The sequence below is a fragment of the Hemitrygon akajei genome, chromosome 8, assembly GCF_048418815.1.
Source record: "Hemitrygon akajei chromosome 8, sHemAka1.3, whole genome shotgun sequence".
Lineage (NCBI taxonomy): Eukaryota > Metazoa > Chordata > Chondrichthyes > Myliobatiformes > Dasyatidae > Hemitrygon > Hemitrygon akajei.
In genome coordinates, this window is record NC_133131.1 from 17,182,474 (window position 1) to 17,205,786 (window position 23,313).

At 43.2% G+C, this 23,313-nt stretch overlaps 1 protein-coding gene across 1 annotated transcript in view; it reads right to left on the reverse strand.

The window, feature by feature from the left end:
* dusp14 (dual specificity phosphatase 14) overlaps window positions 1-22,801 on the reverse strand; it is a 58,347-nt gene extending 35,546 nt beyond the window's left edge. The window contains exon 1 of the mRNA XM_073053361.1: window positions 22,781-22,801. The gene's annotated coding sequence lies outside the window, so the exon portion shown is untranslated. The remainder of the gene's footprint in view (window positions 1-22,780) is intronic.
* Window positions 22,802-23,313: the final 512 nt, after the last annotated feature.

Genomic DNA, 23,313 nt, shown 5'->3' on the forward strand with positions numbered 1-23,313 from the left:
CAAAAAGATAACCATGATGACAACCATAATAACAGAGTGGGTAATTCTTCGCCCACCAATCCAACATTTTGCCAGAAGTTGAAAAAAATTACAAAGTTCTGCCAACTGAAGTCCATGAAGATTGAGATAAGTTAGAGACAGGAAAGCTGTTTCCACTGATGGGTGAGACTAGAACTGGGGGACATAGCCTCAAGAGTCAGGGGAGTAGATTAGGACAGAGTTGAGGAGGAACTGCTTTTCCCAGAGGGTGGAGAATCTGAGGAATTCTTTGCCCAATGAAGCAGAGAATTTACCTCAGTAAATATATTTAAGATAAGGTTGGATAGATCTTTGGATAGTAGGGGATTTAAGGGTTATGGGGAAAAGGCAGGCAAGTGGAGATGAGTCTATGGTCAGATCAGCCATGATCTTATTGAATGGTGGAGCAGGCTCGATGGGCCAGATGGCCGACTACTCCTGCTCCTATTTCTTATGTTCTTATGAATTGAGAGGTATTTTCGGGCGGACTACTGTTGATCTGAGACTTTGCCAGGATTAAGTTTCTTGGCAGGAGGTAATGGAAGCTTACTTGGACTTTTCTCTTTCCCACACCTGACCACAGACGTGTTGCGGGTGATGGTGTTATTGTATCTTGCTGCTCCATTCATTCATGGGCACAAACACCTGGATTGATGGGCTTCAGGAAACCCACTTGGAAATACAATGGTGCTTTCTGATCTTGATGAACCTTCCAGGTTTCCAGAGCTGTGGGAGGACGCAGAGGGTCTTGTGCTTCTTTGGAGCGCTTTGAAATCTTTCCCAATCCCAATTAAAATGGTTTTGATGGATGCGCATCCCCACAAACCTGGCAAGTAGTCAACAGTCATCCTAGGTTATTTAGAATGGCCACCACTTCAGTTTCTAAGAATTACTTTTTCCATTTGCTTTGAGTCACCTCCTCTTCCAACACCATGGTAGCGTAATACTGTTACTGCGCCAGCAACCTGTATTCAATTACGCCACTCTAGTGGCCCAGGAACAGGACCTTCGGTAAAGAACTTCTGCAACCTCTACAAAGCCTCGACATCCTTCTTACAAAGGGGCGGGCAGACATTAAGGCAATAATCCAGCGGAGACCTAATTAAAGTTTTATTCTGAATCCAAACAGCCAATTTAGTGTGGATCTTAACCTTCTGAATGAGACTTGTCCTCTTCAAGGACCATGAAGATCCTTGTCAAATGCCTTACTAGAATTGATGTAGGCAACATGCACAGTTCTACCTTCATCAATCACCTTTGTTACTTCCTCAAAAAACTCAGTCAAGTTATCAGTGGTATGGAGCCTGGGTACTTCAAATCCACCAAATTTTCGCTGATGATTTTCTAAAAGCAGACGAATGACGGGGCGTTTCTGTTCTCAAGGGCAAATGGAAGTTTGGAGGTGAAGAACTTGCAGAACCTTCACATGGTAGAGTAGAAGTTAGCACAATTGCTAAACAGTGCCAGTGATATAAGATTGGAGTTCAATTCTTGCTGCTGTCTGTAAGGAGTTTGCAAGCTCTCTCCATGACTGTGGGGTTTCCTTTGGGTGCCCTGTTTTTCTCCCACATTCCAAAGCCATGGGGGTTAGGGTTTGTGAGTTGCGGACATACGATATTGGTGACGGAAGCACAGTGACAGTCATGGGCTGTTCAGCACAATCCTCGCCAATTTGATTTGATGCAAACAACGCATTTCACTGTTTGTTTCAATGTACATGTGACATATAAAGCTAATCTAATCTTCAATCAGGAACATTTGAACTGAATACAATTTACCAAAGGGTAAATAACTTGTTTGTATTGTCATACACCACAGAGTCAGGTCGTTTGTTGCACCAATTCTGCACAGCCATCATTTACAGTAATCCTACACTAACCACATTTCTTTCTTCCCACATCCCCATCAACTCCTCCCAAGATTCCACCACTCACCCACACACAAGCAGCAATTTAGAGCAGCCAATTAAACTACCAAGCTGCACATGGAGTGTGGGAGGAAACCAGACAGCCAGAGGACACCCACATGGTCACAGGGACAATGGGAACTGCACACGGAGGGCAGTGGAGATGAGGATTGAACCCCGGTCACTTGACTAGCTGTGCTACTGCGCCATCCCGACAGCACAACCGTAATTTTTATAAACACACCAGAGAGTCTGTAGATGCTGGAAATCAGAGCAACACACACACACACACACACACCTCCCCCCCCCCCCCCCGGAGGAACTCAGCAAGACAAACAGCGTCTATTGAGGGGAATGACCAGTCGATGTTTTGGGCTGAGACCTTTCACCAGAGCCAGAAAGGAAGGGGGAAGAAGCCGGAACAAGAAGGAGAGGGAAGGGAAGGACTTCAAGCTGGCAGGTTTAGGACAGACCAGGTGAGGGGGAAGGTGGTGAGCGAGTGAGGGAGGGTGAGGGAAGAAGATGGCGGGTGATAGGTGGAAAAGGTACAGACCATAAGATATAGGAACAGAATTAGGACATTTGGTCCATTGAGTCTGCTCCACTATTTCATCATGCTTGATCCAATTTTTTCTCTCAGCCTCAGTCTCCGTCCTTCTCCCCCTATCCCTTCATGCCCTGACCAATCAAGAATCTATCAACCTCTGCCTTAAATATACATAAAGACTTGGCCTCCACAGCTGCCCTTGGCAAAGAATTCCACAGATTCACCATTGTAAAAGGATGCCTCTCTCTTCTGAAAGGGCTGAAGAGAAAGGAATCTGATAGGAGAAGAGAGTTGACTATGGGAGAAAGAAAAGTAGGAGGGGCACCAGAAGGAGGTGATGGGCAGTTGAGGAAAAGAGGAAGATGAAAGGGCAATCAGAATAGAAATGGAAATGGAAAAGAAAAGAGAATGATGAAGGGTTGGAGAAATTGATGTTCATGCCATTAGTTTGGAGGTTATCCAGACAGAATATGCAGCGTTGCTCTTCCAGTCATGCAGTATTTTGTGTTCAGATCACATGTTCCGCAGTACACTGGTTAGTTATTACTGTTGCAGTGTTCAAATGGCAAATGATATTACTGTGAGTTCCCTACAAACAGGATTTTATTTCCTCCTCCTCCTCCTCCTCACTGACAACCAATACTGCCCCCCCCCCCCCAAGGATGCATGCTTAGCTCACTGCTCCGCTCTCTATACCCATGACTTTGTGGCTAGGCACAGCTCAAACACCGATGACACAACTATTGTAGCGAGTGATGTCGCAACAGCAACCTTGCACTCAACGTCAGTAAGACCAAGGAACTGGTTGTGGACTTCAGGAAGGGGAAGCAAGGAGGACACACACCAATTGTCATTGGGGAGCCAGCAGTGGAAAGGATGACCAGCTTCAAGTTCCTGGGCATCAGCATCTCAGAGGATCTGTCCTGGGCCCAACATATCGATGCAATTACAGAGAAGGGACAACAGTAGCTATATTTCATTAAGTGTTTGAGAAGATTTGGTATGTTGACAAAGACTCTGGCAAGTTTCTACAAATGTACCCTAGTTGCATCACTGACTGGTTTGGAGGCATCAATGCACGGAATTGGAAAAAACTGCAGACAGTTTTCAACTGAGCCAGCTCCATCATGGAGGATATTTACAAACGGCCATGCTTCAGGAAGGTGACATCATCTTTAAAGACACTCATCACCCAGAACATGTCCTCTTCTCATTACTACCATCAGGAAGAAGGTACAGGAGCTTGAAGACACACACTCAATGTTTTAGGAACAATTTTTTCCCACCGCCATCTGATTTCTGAATGATCCATGGACCATTAACACTACCGGACTATTTTCTTCTCTTTTTGCACTAGATTTTTTAAATATATATTCCTTATTGTAACTTAAGCTTATTTTTTATTATTGCACTGTACTGCTGCCGCAAAACAACTCATTCCATCAACACAAGAAAATCTGCAGATACTGGAAATCCAAAGCAATACATACAAAATGCTGGAGGAACTCAGCAGGTTAGGCAGCATTCATGGAAATAAAGTCAACGTTTTGGGCCAAAGCCTGGTTTCAGGACTGAAAAAGAAGGGGGAATAAAAAGGTGGGGGTTGCGGAAGGAGGATAGCTAGAAGGTGATAGGTGAAGCCAGGTGGGTAGGAAGGGTAAAGGGCTGGAGAAAAAGGTATCTAGGAGAGGAGAGTGGACCATAGGAGAGAGGCAAAGAGGAGGAGGAGAACCAGAGGGTGTGATAGACAGATAAGAAGAGGTTTGAGGCCAGAGTGCAGAATAAAAGAAGGGGAGGGAAAAATTACTGGAAGGAGAAATCAATATTCATGCCATCAGGTTGGAGGATAGCTTGATGGAATAGTAGGTTTTCCTCCTCCACCCTGAGGGTAGCCTCATCTTGGCACAAAAGGAGGCCATGGACTGTCACGTTGCAACACAGTTTATAACTTTAGTGATAAAAATCTGATTCTGAATCTGAGTCCTAAAGTACTTTTTTCTATTTTCCCAGTACTGTAAATCCACCCTTAACTTCAAATCTTGAATAAGCAAGTTTGTGCCTCGGATCCATCTTGTTTATAACATTTTTAATGCAGATTATATCAGATCCTGTCTGAAACATCTTCCCCAAACTTTTTCAAATTCTTACTTCTTATTTGTTTCCGTGGCACTGCTGTCCCTCTCAGGATAAATGCAATTTTATCTGCATTGCATTTCGGCTCACTTGCAAGCTCCACTGTGGGAGCACAGATCTGCATTAACACAGACATCAGAAAATAATACCTTTCTTAACTCGTGCTTGCTGATAAGAATGTGGCTAATATCTCTTTCAAGTAAAATAAAACAGGACAGTTTATTAAAACGTGCCTGGTCAGGATGTGCATCCTTCCTTTGATCAATCCATGTACATTTGGAATTTGGAATATAGATATATATATATATATAGTTAAATAAGTCATGCAATAAATAAAATTAGTGAGGTAGTGTTCATGGGTTCAGAAATCATATGGCGGAGGGGAAGAGGCTGTTCCTGAATCTGAATCAGAATCAGGTTTAATATCATCGGCGTATATTGTGAAATTCGTTAACTTTGCGGCAGCAGTACAATGCAATACATGATAACAGGGGGAAATAAACTGTGAAATACAGTAAGCATACATACGTATATTAAATAGACAAGTAGCACAAAAAATAGGAAATAAAAAAGTAGTGAGGTAGTGTTCATGAGTTCCATTTCCTTTCAGAAATCAGAAGGCGAAAGGGAAGAAGCTGTCCCTGAATCGTTGAGTTTGTGCCTTCAGGCTTCTGTGCCCCCTCCCTGATGAAAGCAATGAGAACGGGGCATGTCCTGGGCGGTGGGGGTCCTTTATGATAGATGCCACCTTTCTGAGGCATCGCTCCTTGAAGATGCCCTGGATGCTACGGAGTCTAGTGCCCTTGAGTGAGCTGATTAATTTTACAACTCTCTGCAACTAACTTCGAACCTGTGCAGTAGCCACACCCCCCCTACCCCCAGCATACCAGACGGTGATGCAGTCAGTTCAAGCGCTCTCCACGGTACATCATTGAGAGCGTTTCTAGTTAACTGTAGTTTTATAGTGAGATTAGTTACATTACTCCCCACATTCTGATTTGCCCTGCACTTTGCCTCAGTGCCTTTGTTTATCAACATTCATGGCAGTGCTGTCTGCTTTATAATACTGGATTTCTTCCCCCTTTGCCTTCTCATACTCCCATTCTCTGTGTCTAAGATGTGGTGGCCATCGCCTTTTCTATCCTAATTTATTCCCTTTAGTTTTGCACTAAGCTGGTCTTAAGTCAAAGCAAATCTTTATTAACTTCTTTCCATTGGATGACTGGTCTTTTATTTGAGGATTCTGAAGGGGTAAATTAATCCTGTAGAATAAATTACTGTGTGAGGTCCTTTACTTCACATCTGAGAGGGCAGACCATTGAATGGTCTCTTCTGGAGATCTTTCCTACTGAATTGCATGCTTGTACCTGCACCCGAACAGCTTCCTTTTAAACAATTGACATGTTTTGCCTTTTGTTTCTTGTATCACGTTTGCTAGTAATGGATTTTGATTTTCTTTTTGTTTGCCAAGCATTTTGGAGTTGGAGTGGCACAGATCCGGTTGCCATGGGAACAATTATAATCCTGCGCTGTGATGAGAATCCTTTCTAAGTGGCCATTTGAAGGTTTAAACCAAATTGGTTGCCATAGCTAGGTGGCACTGGCATTCAGATGTAAATTATGCGTATCGTTCAAACTCCTTGCCTGCAATCCAAACCCCACTCTCTGCTGTCAACTGCTTCCAAAAAAGTGGTTGCTGAATACAGGTGAGAAGATTAAAGATTACATTTATTTGTCACATCTGCATTGAAATATCAATACATGAAGTGAACTGCGTCTTCCTACGTCAAAGGCCAACACAGTCTGAAGATTGTGCTGCGGTCAGCCCACAGGTGCCTGACAACAACATAGCTCACAATTCACTAACGCTAACCCATATGGTTTTGGAATAAGAACGTAAGAACATAAGAAATAGGATCAGGAGTAGGCCATCTGGCCCGTCGAGGCTGCTCGGCTGTTCAATAAGAACATGGCTGATCTGACCATGTGGGAGGAAACGTGAGCACCCGAAGGGGACTCACGTGATCACGGGTGAAGGACGTACAAATGCCTTACAGACAGTGGCGGGAATCGAACCCCAGACAGTGACTGGGTCGCCACAATGAATTCCACTAACTCGAAATTGCATCCAGAGTGGCTGGTTAAACACAATACAAAAACAGCAGCAAGGACCAACAATTCCATGCCCAACACACAAACACACACATACACACGCACACCTCCTGTCATGCGAGGAAAAATATAAACAGCTTTCAGCGATACCTTGTTATTAGAGGCTAATTATTACAATAAACCTGTTGGCGTGGAGGTTAATTACAGCCCAAACCGGGGCTCATCTTTCAATTATCTGAATTCCTGGGGGAGAAAGAATGTATCAAGTGGCTGCAATAACATAGTCAGACTATTTATCAGCAATTACCATCTGGCAAAAATGTAAACTGAACATTATGCGTGGTCGCTGATAATTTTCCTATAGTTATGTTTTGTATTGGCTGCTTACACACACTCAATGATTCAGGAACAGCTTCTTCCCCTCTGCCAGCTACTTTCTGAATGGACATCAAACCCACAAACACTACCTCACTACTTTTTTATTTTCTATTTTTAACTACTTAATATACATATATGCGTTATAATTCATGTTTTTGTTTCTATTATTATGTACTGCACTGCACCGCTGCTGTAAAAAGAACAAATTTCGCGACAAGTGCCGGTGATATTAAGCACGATTCTGATTCACAATGCTGTCGGCTGCACAGACGCCATTCAGCACAGACGTTGTAACCTGGGTTCCAATGGGGCATCAGTGTAAACGCTGCTGCCACAGCACAGTGGCACTGCAGGTAGAGCTGTTGTCTCACAGCTTCAGTGACCCCCCCACCCCACCCCCAGGTCCAATTCGGACCTCCGGCTCTGTCTTTGCAGAGTTTGCAAGTTCTCCATGTGACCAACAAAGCCTTGCTGGCCCTCGGGACAACATGCTGTTGTATATTTTCCCCAAGGGTTGATGGATGGTGGGAGAATGAGGGGCATGTATGAGAGAATAAGTGGGGGTATTGGGATTGATGGGATTTTCCTGTGGGCCAGTATGTGTTTAATGGGCTGAATGGCTTCCTTCAGGAAAATGAGATACAGTAAGAGGAACGAACAAGTTGCTGAGGCACTTCAAAGAGCAGTTGAGTCGGTCACATATCATGAGCGAGACCAGACAGGGTTAAGCACCTTTGCTCTGTCTGCATCAAAATCCAGGAGATCCCATTTCAATTCCTATTCCAGCATGTCTTTCCATGGCCTCTTCTACTGCCACAATGAGGCCACACTCAGGCTGGAGGGGCAACACCTCATATTCCATCTGGGTAGCCTCCAACCTGGTATGAACATGGATTTCTCAAACTTCTGGTAATTTCCTGCCCTCTCTCTTTCTCCTTTCCCCATTTTGAATTCCCACTCACCCCTTCTCACTTCTCCTCCCTGCCCATCACCTCCGTCTGGTGGCCCTTCTCCCACCCTTTCTTCTATGATCCATTGTCCTATTAGGTTCCTTCTTGAGTCCTTTACCTCTTCCACCTATCACTTCTCAGCTTCTCATTTTGTCCACCCACCTTCCCCCTCATCTGGTTTCACCTGTCACCTACCAGCTTGTCCTCCTTCCCCCCTCCCCCCCATATTCTTACCTCTTCCATTCCAGTCCTGATGAAGAGTCTCGGCCCAAAACGTCAACTGTTCGTTCCCCTCCATAGATGATGCCTGACCTGCTGAGTTCCTCCAGCATTTTGTGTGTGTTGCTCAGGGTTTTCTGGACCAAGTTTGGGTCTTGCCATTGTTAGGCCATAAACTGCAATATTCATGCAATTTAATTTCACATTCTACTCTGACGAGGTTGAATTTAATGATATTTGGATTAGTACCCCAAATGACATACTCGATCTTATGAAGTACAACACTGACAAATAAGAAAGGATGGATGCAGGAGATGCTCATTCAAGGCACTGTATTTAAGTGCAATTGACCTGTCCAAACTAATGAAAGCAGATAATAATTAATTGAATTAATATTACAGGCAGGAGACTCATTGTTGTCAACTTATAATGCAATGAACTAAGGCTAATATATGGCTCAGATGAGATTGTCTGTTGCTTTAACTCTGGGCCTGTACTCACTGGAGTTTAGAAGAATGAGGGGCGATCTTATTGAACCTTATTGAATATTGAAAGTCGTAGACAGAGTGGATGTTGAGAGGATGGTTCCTATAGTAAGGGAGTCTAGGACTGAGGGTACAGCCTCAGAATTCAAGGACACCCCTTCAGAGATGAGGAGGGATTTCTTTAGCCAGAGGGTGGTGAATCTGTGGCTGTGGAGGTCATCATTGGGTATATTTAAAGTGGAGGTTGATAGGTTCTTGATTAGCAGGGGCACCAAAGGTTACAGGGGGAAGGCAGGAGAATGGGGTTGAGGGGGGATAGCAGACTTGATGGGCCCAATGGGCTAACTCAGGCCTCTGTCTTATGTTTTAATGGTCTTACTCGGACAACTAGATCCGCATTGGACTGAAGTGTTGTACACATCTTTGTGCGTTGGCCATTACCTGCGTTTTGAGAAACCTGTGAGTTTGACACAAGAGTGCAGATGGTTAACGAGAAGAAAAAGCTGGAGTCGGGCTGCACCCGTGGAGAGAAAAACAGCATTAATTTTCAGGCTACCGACCTGGTATCAAAGCATTTTATTAGAGCATGAGGAGTTAGTAAATAGGGAATAAAAGAAAAGCTTTCAGAGAACACGCTTTGCGTCTCTTTCAAGGTGTTAAACTGCCATCCACCAAACCTCTGTCCGTTTCTGCCTCAGTTTCCACTGCTCTTTGCTACCTTAGATGACAGTCATGGGCAAGCACACTAGCGTAGTGGTTAGCGCAATAGCTTTACTGCGCCAGTGATCACTGATCGCGGTCCGATCCCCGCCACAGTCTGTAAGGAGTTTGTGTGTCCTGCCCTTGGACGTGTGGGTTTCCACCGGGTGCTCCGGTTTCCTCCCAAAACCCAAAGACGTATGGATTAAGGTTACGTTGGGCATGTTACGTTGGCGTTGGAAGCCTGGCCACACTTGCTGGCTGCCTCCAGCACAAACGTCAGATTGCATTTGCCTTTGAGGCAAAGTGACACCTTTCACTTAAATTTTCCGAAGTTAGTGTGTCAGATAAATAAAGCTAATCTGTGTCGTAGAAGGTCAGTACCTCGGAGTGGGGGGCTTTATGTTACAAGACCTCAAGAATTAGAATACATAAAATATGCCAATTTTTTTTGCTATGAAACATTTATCCATGATGTCTAATTATATTTAAATCACTCTAAGAGGTCCTCAGGGCAGTGTCTCGGTGAAGCCATCTACAGCTGCTTAAACACTGACCTTCCTTTCACGTAAGGAGCGAGGTGGGGATATTTCTATTTGCAGTTTCTCTGACAGCACGCTCCAAGCCTGCGACCTACATCAGTAAGAAGGTGAAGGGTGGCAGAAGCAAGGGAGTAACAATCCCCACAGATTACCCCCCAGATTGCACGCCATCCCGACGTGTAACAACATCATCATCGGATCTAAACACTACACGTCCTCAGATCGCAAGCGTACTTGCAGCAGTTCAAAGAGGCAGCTCAAGGGCTATTCTAAAACGCTGGGGTAGTTCTGGCTCAAATATCATTTCAGAAGGTACATACTCCCAGTGGCCACTTTCTCAGGTGTGACCATAAAATCATAAGACACAGGAGCAGAATTAGGCCATTCAGCCCATCGAGTCTGCTCTGCCAATCCATCATGGCTGATCCCAGATCCCACTCAACCCCATACACCTGCCTTCTCGCCATATCCTTTGAAGCCCTGATCGATCAGGAAACTATCAACCTCCGCCTTAAATATACCCACGGATCTGGCCTCCACCACAGTCTGTGGCAGAGCATTCCACAGATTCACTACACTAATTACCTCCTTACCTCTGTTCGATTCCAGTGATCTGAGGGGGTTGTTGTGTCTGACCCGGTGGTGATGTAAGGCCATTAATATTGTTACACATTGGGATGGTGTTTACAGGAGTGGACCCTGGTGTAGTCTTCTGCTGCTGTAGCCCCTCCACTCGACGTTCAACGTGTGGTGTACTAAGATGCTCTTCTGCACACCACTGTTGTAACGTGTGGTTATTTGAGTTACTGTCACCTTCCTGTCAGCTTGAACCAGCCTGGCCATTCTCCTCTGACCTCTCTCATTAACATTTTCACCTGCAGAACTGCTGCTCACTGGATGTTTAATATGGTATGCACCATTCTCTGTAAATTCCAGAAACTGTTGTGTGAAAATCCCAGAATATCAGCAATTTCTGAGATACTCAAACCACCCCATCTGGCACCAACGATCATTCCACGGTCAAAGATTCTTAGATCACATTTCCTCCCCATTCTCATGTTTGGTGTGAACAACAACTGAACCTCTTGGCCATGTCTGCATGCTTTTATGTATTGAGATGACTGGCCGATTTGCATTAATGATCAGTGTACAGGTGTACCTAATAAAATAGCCACTGACTGTATATTCTGGCTCCTTAGAGAAATATTTTTGCAGACTTTGTCTATAAATGTGAACACTACCCCACTAAGTGCGACCCACCGTCTTGTTCTAAATTGCACTCACAGTGTGATGGATTAGAACAAAGGGCAAGTGCAATGTGCTTTACAGGAATTCTATTGTGTCATTGTTCTCAAGAGGGCTTTCTAAGGTTTCTTTAGCAGTACAGTGCGGAGTAGGTCCTTCCAACTCTTTAAGCCATGTTGCCCCAGCAACCCTACGACCCCAATTAACCCTAACCTAATCACAGGACAATTTACAACACCCCATTAACCTACCTGGTACGTGTTTGGATTGTGTGAGATAACTGGAACACCCAGGGAAATCTCTCGCATTCCACAGGGAGGACGTACAGAGACTCCTTACAGAACGTTGCCCGAACTCCCTGGGCTCTACTAGCGTCGTGCTAACCACTACACTGCCGTGGTGTAAATGTTGCCGTTTTAGATAGAGGAGGCTTGCAGCAGTGGAGATCTAAATTACAGCCTAGAAAATTAAATGTAGTATTAAAGATTACACATCACATATCCCTCTGTAATTATGTGAAAATGTTACATAGAAAAACAGCGACAATCCGGCATCCTCACAAACTTGGAGATGCGAGACTATGAGATTTTCCAGACTACTGATGTTAATCCAAATACCCACATACATTGTTGACTATTCCTTTTACCTTTTTATTTGGAACTGCAGCTTGATAAAGAGGCTCTTCCTGCCCAAAGAGCCGAAGCTGTCCATTTACACCCATGTGACCTATTAGTCTACTAATCCGTACATCATTGGAACATGGGAGCAAACTGGAGCACCTGAAGAAGATCCATGTGGTCACAGAGAGAACAAACCACTTTTGGACAACAGAGGAAGTGAACCAGTGTCGCTGGTGCTGTAATAGCATTATGCTAACCACTAGGATGCGCTACAGCGGTATAACAGAATACATTTTCTTTGAACTTGTTGAACTTAAATGGAGTGGGAAGTACTCACAGACTCTGTATGTTGGATCTCAAAGTTCAAAGTAACTATTATCAAAGGACATATATAAGTCATCATATACAACCCTGAGATTCATTTTCATGCAGGCATTCACAGTAACTACAAAGCAACACAAAAGAATCAACGAAAAACTGCACACAACAAAGATGGACAAACAACCAATGCGCAAAAGACAACGAATAGTGCAAACACAAAAAAGGGGAAAACACAAAATAATAATAATAAATAAAGAAGAATTAGTATCAAGAACATGAGTTGTAGAGTCCTTGAAAGTGAGTCTACAGTTTGTTGAAACAGTTCATCGTTGGGGTGAGTGAAGTAATCCCCTCTGGTTCAAGAGCCTGATGGTTGAGGGGTAATAACCGTTCCTGAACCTGGTGGCGTGGGACCTGAGGCTCTTGTACTTCCTTCCTGGTAGTATCAGTGAGGATAGGTGATGAGAGTGCTTGAGAATGGATGTTGCTTTCCTGCTGCAACACTCCTCATAGATGTGTCCAGTAGTGGGGAGGACTTCACCTGTGATGGACTGGGCTGTAATCACTGCTTTTTGTAGGCTTTTCCATACAAGAACATTGGTGTTTCTGTACAAGGCCATGATGCAACCAGACAGTATACTCTTCACTGTGCTTCTAATATTCTACATACACAATAAATACTGCACTGGGAATCTTGAGCAACACACACTCAAAATGCTGGAGGAACTCAGCAGGTCAGACAGCATCTATGGAGAGAAATAAACAGTTGCTTTTTTGGGCTGAGGCCCTTCATCAGAACTGGAAAGGAAGAGGACAGAAGCCAGAGCAAAAGAATTGGGTGGAGGGGAAGGAGTGTGTGGTGGCAGGTGAAGCCAGGTGAGAGGAAAGGTGGTTTGGTGGTGGGAAGCTGGGAGGTGATAGATGGAAGAGGTAAAGGGCAGAAGAAGAAGGAATTTAATAGGAGAGGAGAGTGGAGCACAAGAGAGAGGTGAAGGGCAGGTGAGAAGAAAATAATGGGTGAGAATGGGGAAAGGAAAAAGAGAGAATGGGTAGGGGTGAAATTAGAAATTAGAAGCTGAAAATGCAGAGCAAGATGCAGCAAATGGAAGAGGATTAAAAGTAAACGTATGTTTCTTCCCCACATGAAACACATTGCTTTGAGGTGCCAATACTCTTTGTAGACAACAGAATTTGTATCCAACCAGATTTTATGTAGTCCCGCTTGGTGGCACAACAATATCAGCGCCGGACTCCAGAGTGAAGGTTTCCGAGTTCGAATCCAAGTCGGGTTGAGCGTCGAGCTAGCAACTCGGCCTCGTAAAAACAAGAATAGCTTGCAACGGAAACACCATCATGACGGTGCCCCTGATAACTCCACTGCCGAGTTAAGGGCTATTCTTCTTCTTCTTCTTCTTCAGATTTTATGTACACTAGGGAGACGATAAACCAGTCTGATTGTCATTGAATATTGAACACTGATCTTCATTGAATATTGTGATGATACATTTCGTGTTCACCTCTGATAACTCTTCCTTCAGTCATGTAATTGCTGGACGGGGTGACCTGAGGCCGTATTTGGTTTTACAGCCTCCTGAACTCAAGGCAAACGTACTGGTAGAACCAAGATGCTACGATTGAAACCCCACTGGTGAACACTGCATTCGACAAGCTAGATCCAGTTGTATGTGAAACTAAGGTGTGTTATCTCAGCTTTCCTTTTCATTTTAAAACAGATTAAATGTTATTCCCTGGTAGAAGGTTTGTGTAGCCTTTATAGTTACTGCTAAACCTGTTTGTACTGACATTTATGTGACCTACCTAATGCTCATGTCACCTAGCTATTATAATTCTCCTCAGGAGTCTGTGGAGATTCTGGATGTCACCAAAAACCTTGGTAAGCTTCTATAGATGTGTGGTGGTAAGCTGGCCACATTACAGCTTGGTATAGGAGCAGCAATACCTTTGAGCAGAAAATCCTACAAAAGGTAGTGGATTCGGCCCAGTACGTCATGGGTAAAACCCTCTCAACTATTAAGCACATCTATATGAAACGTTGCCATAGAAAAGCAGCATCCATCATCAAAGATCCTCACCTCCCAGGCCATGCTCTTTCCTCGCTGCTGCCATCAGGTAGAAGGTACAGGTGCCGCAGGACTCACACCACCAGGTTCAAGAACAGTTACTATCCTTCAACCATCAGGCTGTTGAACAAAAGGGATAATACACATTCTACTTCCGGTGTTCCCACAACCGATGGTCTCACTTTAAGGACTCTTTTCTTGCTATTTTATGCTCATTATTTGTTGCTGTTTATTTATCTCTGCATTTGTAGAGTTTGTCGTCCATTGATCCTGTTTACAGTTACCGTTCTATAGATTTGCTGAGTATGCCTGCAGAAAAAGAATCTCGGTTGTATGTGGTAACATGTATGTACTCTGATAATAAATTTTACTTGGAATTTTGAACTTTGAACTCCTAGTTTTAGATCATTTCTTTTTGGAAGCCAGTTTGGCATTTGATGTCCTAGTTTGATAGCTACTGGATTTACTTTCTATCCCAATACACCCTCCCACAATTCCCTGCCACTTTTGGTCAACAGCCATTGTTGGTTTTCTTTCACAGAGCAATATTTACCCCAACTTTCATTTACTGGTTCATTTGGCAAAACTGCAGGCTGCAATAGAGTGAAAGAACATTACAGCACTGAAACAGGCCCTTCAGCCCATCTAGTCCATGCTGAACTATTATTCTGCCTAGTCCCATTGATTTGCACTGGGACCATAGCCCTCCATACCCTTCCCACCCATGTACTTATAAAAAAATTTTCTTATAAGTTGAAATCAAGCCCACTTGTGCAGATAGCTGTTCCACACTCTCACCATCTCCGGATTCCGGAGCGAAGGTTCTCGAGTTCGAATCCCAGTCGGGCCACCCCCGAGCACGCTTTCCATCCGTGCCAGGTTGAGCGTCGAGCTAGCCACTTGGCCTCGTAAAAAATACAAGGGTCAAGTCAGGAATGTTCATACTGTGACCCGGTTAATCCGAAAGGAGACCAATCCTGACATCATGTGCCAGACAAAAATGGCTGACTGTCTGGTGCGACACGCTAAAAAAAATCTGATATTAAATGGAACCACTGAATAATAGGAGCAGAATTACACCATTTTGCCCATCGAGTCTATAACACCATTCAGTCATGGCTGATTTATTTTTTCCCTCTCAACAGCATTTTCCTGCCTTCTCTCCATAACCTTTGTCGCCCTTACTAATCAAGAACGTATCAACTTCTGCTTTAAATATATCCAATAACTTTGCCAGACAAGGGGCCAAGAAGCAGAGTGATGCAATCAGGGAATACATTACCTCATAAACTTAGCCTTACTTTGCAGTGTTTTGTCCACGTGCGGGGCCTGGCTCAGAGATGAATCAATTCAGCCAATGCAGCAAATGCAGACGTTCAAACTAACATGTAAAATTGCTTTTCCAATTGAAATGGCACCCAAGAATGCAAAAAAATGTTTTCAGTTCACATTCCAGTTGTCAGCAAATGATCAAGTCTGATAAAGACTGATAAGACCAGATCAGAGCAATGCCATTGTGCAGTCAGCATCACTCATCGCTGGTCTTGGTGAGTGATAGTCACTGCAACTTGAAAGGTCACATTTCAGCAGCCTGAAGATCCAAGGCTAAGATAAACACTAAAAACAATTTTAATGTCTGAAACAGCAACTGAAAAGTGGAATTTGTAGTTTGAAAGTTAAGGAACTGTATAGTCAGCACAAGAATTAACCATGGGAAACAGGTTGCTCTTCCAGTGAAGCTATGGAAATAACAAACACAGTACTGCTGCTGACTATGGGGTAGCGAGTCAAGGTAGGTCTTTGAGCAAGCTCAGCCACAGGGAGTTGCACTCTCAGAAAGCTGCCTGTATCACAATTTTCCATAACATTAAGCCCCGTCATGGGCTTATGAAGAAAGGTTGCGCGAGCTAGAGATTATCTCTTTGGAGCAAAGAAGAATAAGAGGTGAATTGATAGATGTGTTCAAGATGATAAAAGGCATAGATAGAGTGGATGGCCAGAGACTTTTTCCCAGGGCTGAAATGAGCAACACAAGAGGGCCATTGGAGAAGGCGATTGGAGGAAAATATAGGGGGGAAAGTCAGAGGTAAATATTTTACACAGAGGGTAGTAGGTATGTGGAACACGCTGCCAGGGGTGGTGGTAGAGGCAGACCCTTAGATACGCTCATATTAGGCACCAGAAAAAATGGAGGGCTATTTGGGTGGGAGGATTAGATTGATCTTAGGGTAGGTTAAAAGATCGGCATGATATCCATAAGGCCATAAGACAAGGAAACAGAATTAGGCCACTTGGCACACTGAGTCTACTCTGCCATTCCATCATGGCTGATTTATTATCCCTCTCAACCCAATTCTCCTGCCTTCCCCTCATAACCTCTGACACCCTGACTAACCAAGAACTGCTCTACATCTGCTTTAAATTTTCTCAATGACTTGGCCTCCACATCGATCCATGGCAAAGAATTCCACAGCTCTGGCTGAAGAAATTATTTCTCATTTCTGTTTTAAATAGACATCCCTCTATTCTGAGGGTGTGACGTTTGGTCTTAGACTCACCCACTAGAGTAAACATGTTCTCCATATACAATCTGTCTATGCCTTTCATTATTTGATATGTCTCAATGAAATACCCCCTCATTCTTCTAAATTTCAGCAAGTACAAGCCCAGGGCCTTCAAACGCTCCTCATGTGACAAGCTTTTCATTCTTGGAATCATTTTCGTGCACTACCTCAGGACCCTCGCAAATGCCTGTACATCTTTTTTTAGACAGAGGAAACAAAACTGCTCACAATATTCCAAGTGTGGTCTGACCAATGCCATAAAATGCCCTGGCATCACATCCTTGATTTTGTATTCTAGGCCTCTGAAAATGAATGCTAACATTGCATTTGCCTTCCTTGCCACCAACTCAACCTGCAAGTTAACCTTTAGGGAATCTTGCACAAGAATTCACAAGTCCTTTTTCACCTCTGATTTTTTGAATTTTCGCCCTGTTTAGAAAATAGTCTATACCTTTATTCCTTCTACCAAAGACAATGACCATGCATTTCCCTACATTATATTCCGCCTGCTACTTCTTTGCCCATTCTCCCAATCTATCCAAGTCTTTCTGCAAACTTCCTGCTTCCTCAACACTACTTGTCCCTCCACCCATCTTTGTATTGTCTGCAAACTTGGGCACAAAGTCATCAATTCTATCATCCATATCATTGACATATAACATTAAAGAAGCAGTCCCAATACCGACCCCTTGTCACTGACAGCCAGGCATAATTGGCCCCCTTTATTCCAACGCTTTGCCTCCTGCCAGTTTGCCTCCATGTTAATAACTTTCCTCCAACACCATGGGCTCCTATCCTGTTAGTAAGCACAGGTGCGGCACCTTGTTAAAGGCCTCTAAAAATCCAAGTAAACAACACCCACTGACTCTTCTTTGACTATCCTGTTTGTTATTTCCTCAAAGAATTCCAACGGATTTGTCAGTCAATATTTCCCCTTGAGGAAACCATGTTGACTTTGGTCTATTTTATCATGTGCCTCCAAGTACTCCAAAACTTTGTCCTTAATACTGGACTTGTACATCTTCCCAACCACAGAAGTCCGCCAAATAGCCTATAATTTTCTTTCTTTTGCTTCCCTCCCTGCTTAAAGAGTGGAGTGACATTTGCAATTTTCCAGTCCTCTGGAGCCATTCCAGAATTTGGTGATTCTTGAAAGATCATTACCAGTGCCTCTATAATCTCTTCAGTTACCTCTTTCAGAACTCTGGGATATAATCCATCTGGTCTACCTTCAGAGCTTGGCTTCCCAAGCACTTTCACCTTAGTGATAGCAACTGTACTCACTTCTGCCTCTGACACCCTTGAATTTCTGATGTACTGCTATCTTTTTATCTAATGACCAGTGATATCAAGTCCAAAATCAACAATATCTACTACAACAACAGCGAAAGTGCAAAGATGGACAATCCTATCACAGGACAATTGTGTGGTGGAGTTTAGACGATCCGACCATCACAAAAGCTAGAAAGACAAAAAACAGAGAGTGGGAATAAAGGGATCCTATTCTGGCTGGCTGCTGGTTACCAGTGGAGTTCCACAGGGGTCAGTGTTGGGACCGCTGCTTATTACGATGTATGTCAATGATTGGTGCTATGGGATTAATGGATTTGTGGCTAAATTTGCTGATGATTCAAAGATAGGTGGAGGAGTGGGTAGTGTTGAAGAAACAGAGAGCCTGCAGAGAGTTTAGGGGAATGGGCAAAGAAGTGGCAAATGTAACACCATGTTGGAAAGTGTATGGTCATTCATTTTGGTGGAAGAAATAAACAGGCAGACTATTATTTAGATGGGGAGAGAATTCAAAATGCAGAGATGCAAAGTAACTTGGGCGTCCTCGCGCAGGATACCCTAAAGGTTAACCTCCAGACTGAGTCGGTGGTGAAGAAGGTGAATGCAATGTTGGCATTCATTTCTAGAATATAAAAGCAAGGATGTGATGTTGAGGCTCTGTAAGGCACTCGTGAGACCACACTTGGAGCATTGTGTGCAGTTTTGGGCTCCTTATTTTAGAAAGGATATACTGACATTGGAGAGGGTTCAGAGAAAATTCATGAAAATGATTCCAGGAATGAAAGGGTTACCATTAGAGGAATGTCTGGCAGCTCTTGGGCTGTATTCCCTGGAGAGTGAGGGGGCTCTCATTGAAACATTCTGAATGTTAAAAGGCCTGAACAGATTAGAAATGACAAAGTTATGTCTCATGGTAGGGGAATCTAGGACAAGAGGGCATGACTTCAGGATTGAAGGATGTCCATTGAGAGGAGAGATGCAGAGAAATTACTTTAGTCAGAGGGTGGTAAATCTGTGGAATTTGTTGCTATGAGTGGCTGTGAAAGCCAAGTCATTGGGTGTATTTAAGGCTGAGATAGATAGGTTCTTCATTAGCCAGGGCATCAAAGGGTATGGGGAGAAGGTAGGGGAGTGGGGATGACTGGAAGAATTGGATCAGCCCATGATTGAATAGCAGAGCAGACTCGATGGGCTGAATGGCCCACTTCTGCTCCTATATCTTATGGTTTTATGGTCTGAGCCCCACCTTGCTTGAACCACATTTTGGGATTTCTGTTCTAAGTGAAAGTGGCACCTACATGATAAGTGTAAGATCTTTCCAGTAACTGAGTCTGAAGTTACTGATAAAACACAGAAAGACTTACCTTTGAAAATGGTCTATGGAAAGATTTTGAAAGGATAGACAACATTCGACCCATGTACAGACAAGGAACTGAATGTGTTCCATAACTATTGCAGTGAGTTCTGTTGTGAGCAGTAATCCTTCACGCTGAATCTCAGAATGAAATCAGTTGTAAGAAGCTCCATTTCCTGTCCTAACTTAGACAGTGATATTGAATCACTGGGTAGAACTAAATTAGCTGTCAAACTGTGGGAACAAGTCACCAAAACCATTCTTGCAGTCACAGCCATGGGAAAACAGATAATTTCAGAGAGCACATAAGACCATAAAACATACTATAGAAGCAGAATTTGGCCATTTGGCCCATTGAGTCTGCTCCACCTTTCAATCATGGCTGATTTATTATCTGTCTCAACCCCATTTTCCTGCCTTCTCCCTGTCATCTTTGATGCCCTGTCTAATCAAGAACCTATCAACCTCCACTTTAAATATATCCAATGACATAGCTTCTACAGAAGTCTGTGTTATTGAATTCCACAGAATCACCACTCTTTGGCTAAAACATTCCTCCTCATCTCTGTTCTAAAGGGACATTGTTCATTTCTGAAGCTGTGCCCTCTGGTCCTAAACTCCCCCATATAGGAAACATCTTCTCCACTTCCACCCTATCTAGACTTTTCAATATTTAATAGGACTCAACAAAATCCCTTCTTTATTTTTCTAAACTCCAGCAAGTACAAGCCCAGAGCCATCAACTGCTTCTCATGTGTTAGCCCTTTCATGTAGAGTCCGTGAATAAGAACTTCCTGCTAATGGTGATAGTCACTCAAGGTGGATGCAAATAAAGCATACGGGTTCATACACCACCGCTGAACAGATTATAGATGAGATGTGGTTTACAAAGCTCGTTTATTGACAGTGGCCATCAGTTTGAATTTACTCATAGAACATAGAATAGTACAGCACATTACAGGCCCTTCGGCCCACAATGTTGTGCCGACCCTCAAACCCTGCCTCCCATATATCCCCCAACTTAAATTCCTCCATATACCTGTCTAGTAGTCTTTTAAACTTCACTAGTGTATCTGCCTCCACCACTGACTCAGGCAGTGCATTCCACGCACCAACCACTCTCTGAGTGAAAAACCTTCCTCTAATATCCCCCTTGTACTTCCTCCCCCCCCTTACCTTAAAGCCATGTCCTCTTGTACTGAGCAGTAGAGCAGTACATCTTCAAATGGAGCAGCTATGTATTCAGTCAGAACAGAAATCCCTCGAGAAGTAGAGACATTCAAATCTTTGCACAAAACATCGCTGCATTTTGAGTATGAGAAGACTGAGAACACGTGTGAGACTTTTAAAACCAAATATAGCTTCTAGAATTGAACAGAAACCACTAAATCAGAGGTGTTATTCTGGTATTAATCAGAAGTAAAAGGTATTTTCAAGCAGAATGCAGAAATTAATGTTCTTAGCTCACCTCAGCAAAGTGGGAAATTGGAAGCATGCTAAAGGTTCGTGAAACTTAAAGATGGCGGAGTAAGACTGGTAATAACATCAGGAGTAAATGGCAATCAGATCTGTCAGGGATGAACCAAGTCTAGATGTTGAATGGACCTCTTGTGCAAGAAGATGGACTCTCGACCTCATGATCTTTATGATCTCGTTATGATCTTGCACCTTATTGTTCACCTGCACTGCACTTCCTTCGTAGATGTTACACTTTATTCTGCATTGTTATTGTTCTACCTGAGTAATGATCTGATGTATGCACGACAAGCTTTTCACTGTATCTTTGTACATCTGACAGTAATAAACCAATTCAAATTTCATTTCTAACTTGACTATAGTAAGATCGGATCCAGTGTTCTGAAGTAGATTCAATAAGAAACCTGCGGGAATAGGAAGATTTATTATAGAGTAATCAAATGTCAACATAGGCGTGTTACTCCTATGCCAGAGTCGTTTGAGAAAAGAGGAGATTAGTTTGCGATGTATTCATAACCATGTAATGTGCTCTTCTATTTGTGGCAATATGCTCATGTTGTTAACGTATTTTACAGTAGATTCGCATAAGTGTGGCTGCTCACAAATGTTCAGTCTGTAGCTAAAGTCTTCATCTTCAAGTCCTAACATGTACAACTGGCGGCCACTTTATCAGCTACATCACTACGCCTGCTCATTAATGCAAAGATCTCATCAGCCAATCATGTGGCAGCAACTTAATGCATAACAGCACGCGGACATGGTCAAGAGGTTCAGTTGTTGTTCAGACCAAACATCAGAACGGGGAAGAAATGTGATCTAAGTGACTTTGACCATGGAATGATAGTTGGTGCCAGACAGGGTGGTTTGAATATCTCAGAAACTACCGATCTCTTGGGATTTTTATACACAACAGTCTCTAAGGCAGGAGTTCCCAAGCTGGGGTCCACAGATCCCTTGGTTAATGGCAAGGCATCATGGCATTAAAAAGATTGAGAACGCGGCTCTAAAGTTTCCTGAGAATGGTGTGATAAACAAAAGACCTCCAGTGAGCAGTAGTTCTGTACGTGAAAACACTTTCTTAATGAGAGAGGTCAGAGGAGAATGGCCAGCCTGGTTCAAGCTGACAGGAAGGCGACAGTAACTCAAGTAATCATGCGTTATGGCTGGGTGTGTGGAAGACCATCTCTGAAAACATAACACATCAGACGTTTAAGAGATGGGCTAAAGCAGCAGAAGATCACGCTGGGTTCCACTCCTGTACTGAATTATGTGGCCACCGAGTGTACATAGTTTGTATACTCTTCTGTAAATTAGCCTCTCCCTCATTTGGAAGCATTTAGGCTGCCTTCAATCCATTCTGAAGGCATTACCTTTGCCTTTACAAGTAAGCTCAACAAACCAACAAGAATCTCAGATCTGGAGCATGAAAATGAGATGTTGTTCTTTCTCAGTCTTTGAGCTCGAGCCCCTGAGATTAATTGTAGACAGATCTGCTCTTGTAGAATTAGAACACCACAGTAATGCATACATAGAATGTTAATTTTAGTTTCAGTGTTTTTCACAGCTTTTAGAGGATTTGGCTTTAGCTGCATGTAAAGATAATGTCTTATAAGATGCTTTATTAGGAACATTAAAGCAAAGAAAATAGGAGCAGCAACCCATACAGTCACTGTTCTGCCATTTTGCTATTTGATACAATCATATTCCTGCTGCATCCTCACAATTACCCATTTCTCAGTATCCACGAGTACTAGCAGCAACTGAGCATCTACCGCCCATCCTTTTCATAGCAATTATCATTCTGTGAAAAGAATCGAAAGTACTTTACAAACCTACTTGCCTGAGTGCATCTCTTCTTTCCATGATATACTCCATTAAAGGAGTGGTTTGTTTTCGTTCTGTGCAACCAGGCTAGATCACATCACATTGCAAGAGGTATCTGCAGGCAGCTGGATACAGCCATCTGTGAATTTAAACTAACATTGCGAGGCATCGAGTGCCAGACACTCGGCAACTGACAGAAAACAGGCTGCACTTGAATTATGGAAACAAATGGGAGATGGTTCCTGGGACAAAAATGTTAAAAATGTTTCTCAAACAAAAATAAAACACGCAATTACAGTATATCTACCCAGGATGTGATCTAAACCAGCTTCCTAATTAAACTAATTGTTCTATTTTACAGATAAATATATAAATATGAGATTTATCATATGAATCAACATGCATCAGAACTAATATCTGAGTTAAGGATTAGGTCACAATTATCTCAATGAATATTTTCTGCAAATGTGGAACTGGAAGCTGACTGGGAGGAAATGATGAAATGATTCATAACTGTAGTTGAAAACGTTCATCTGTCTACTTATTTAA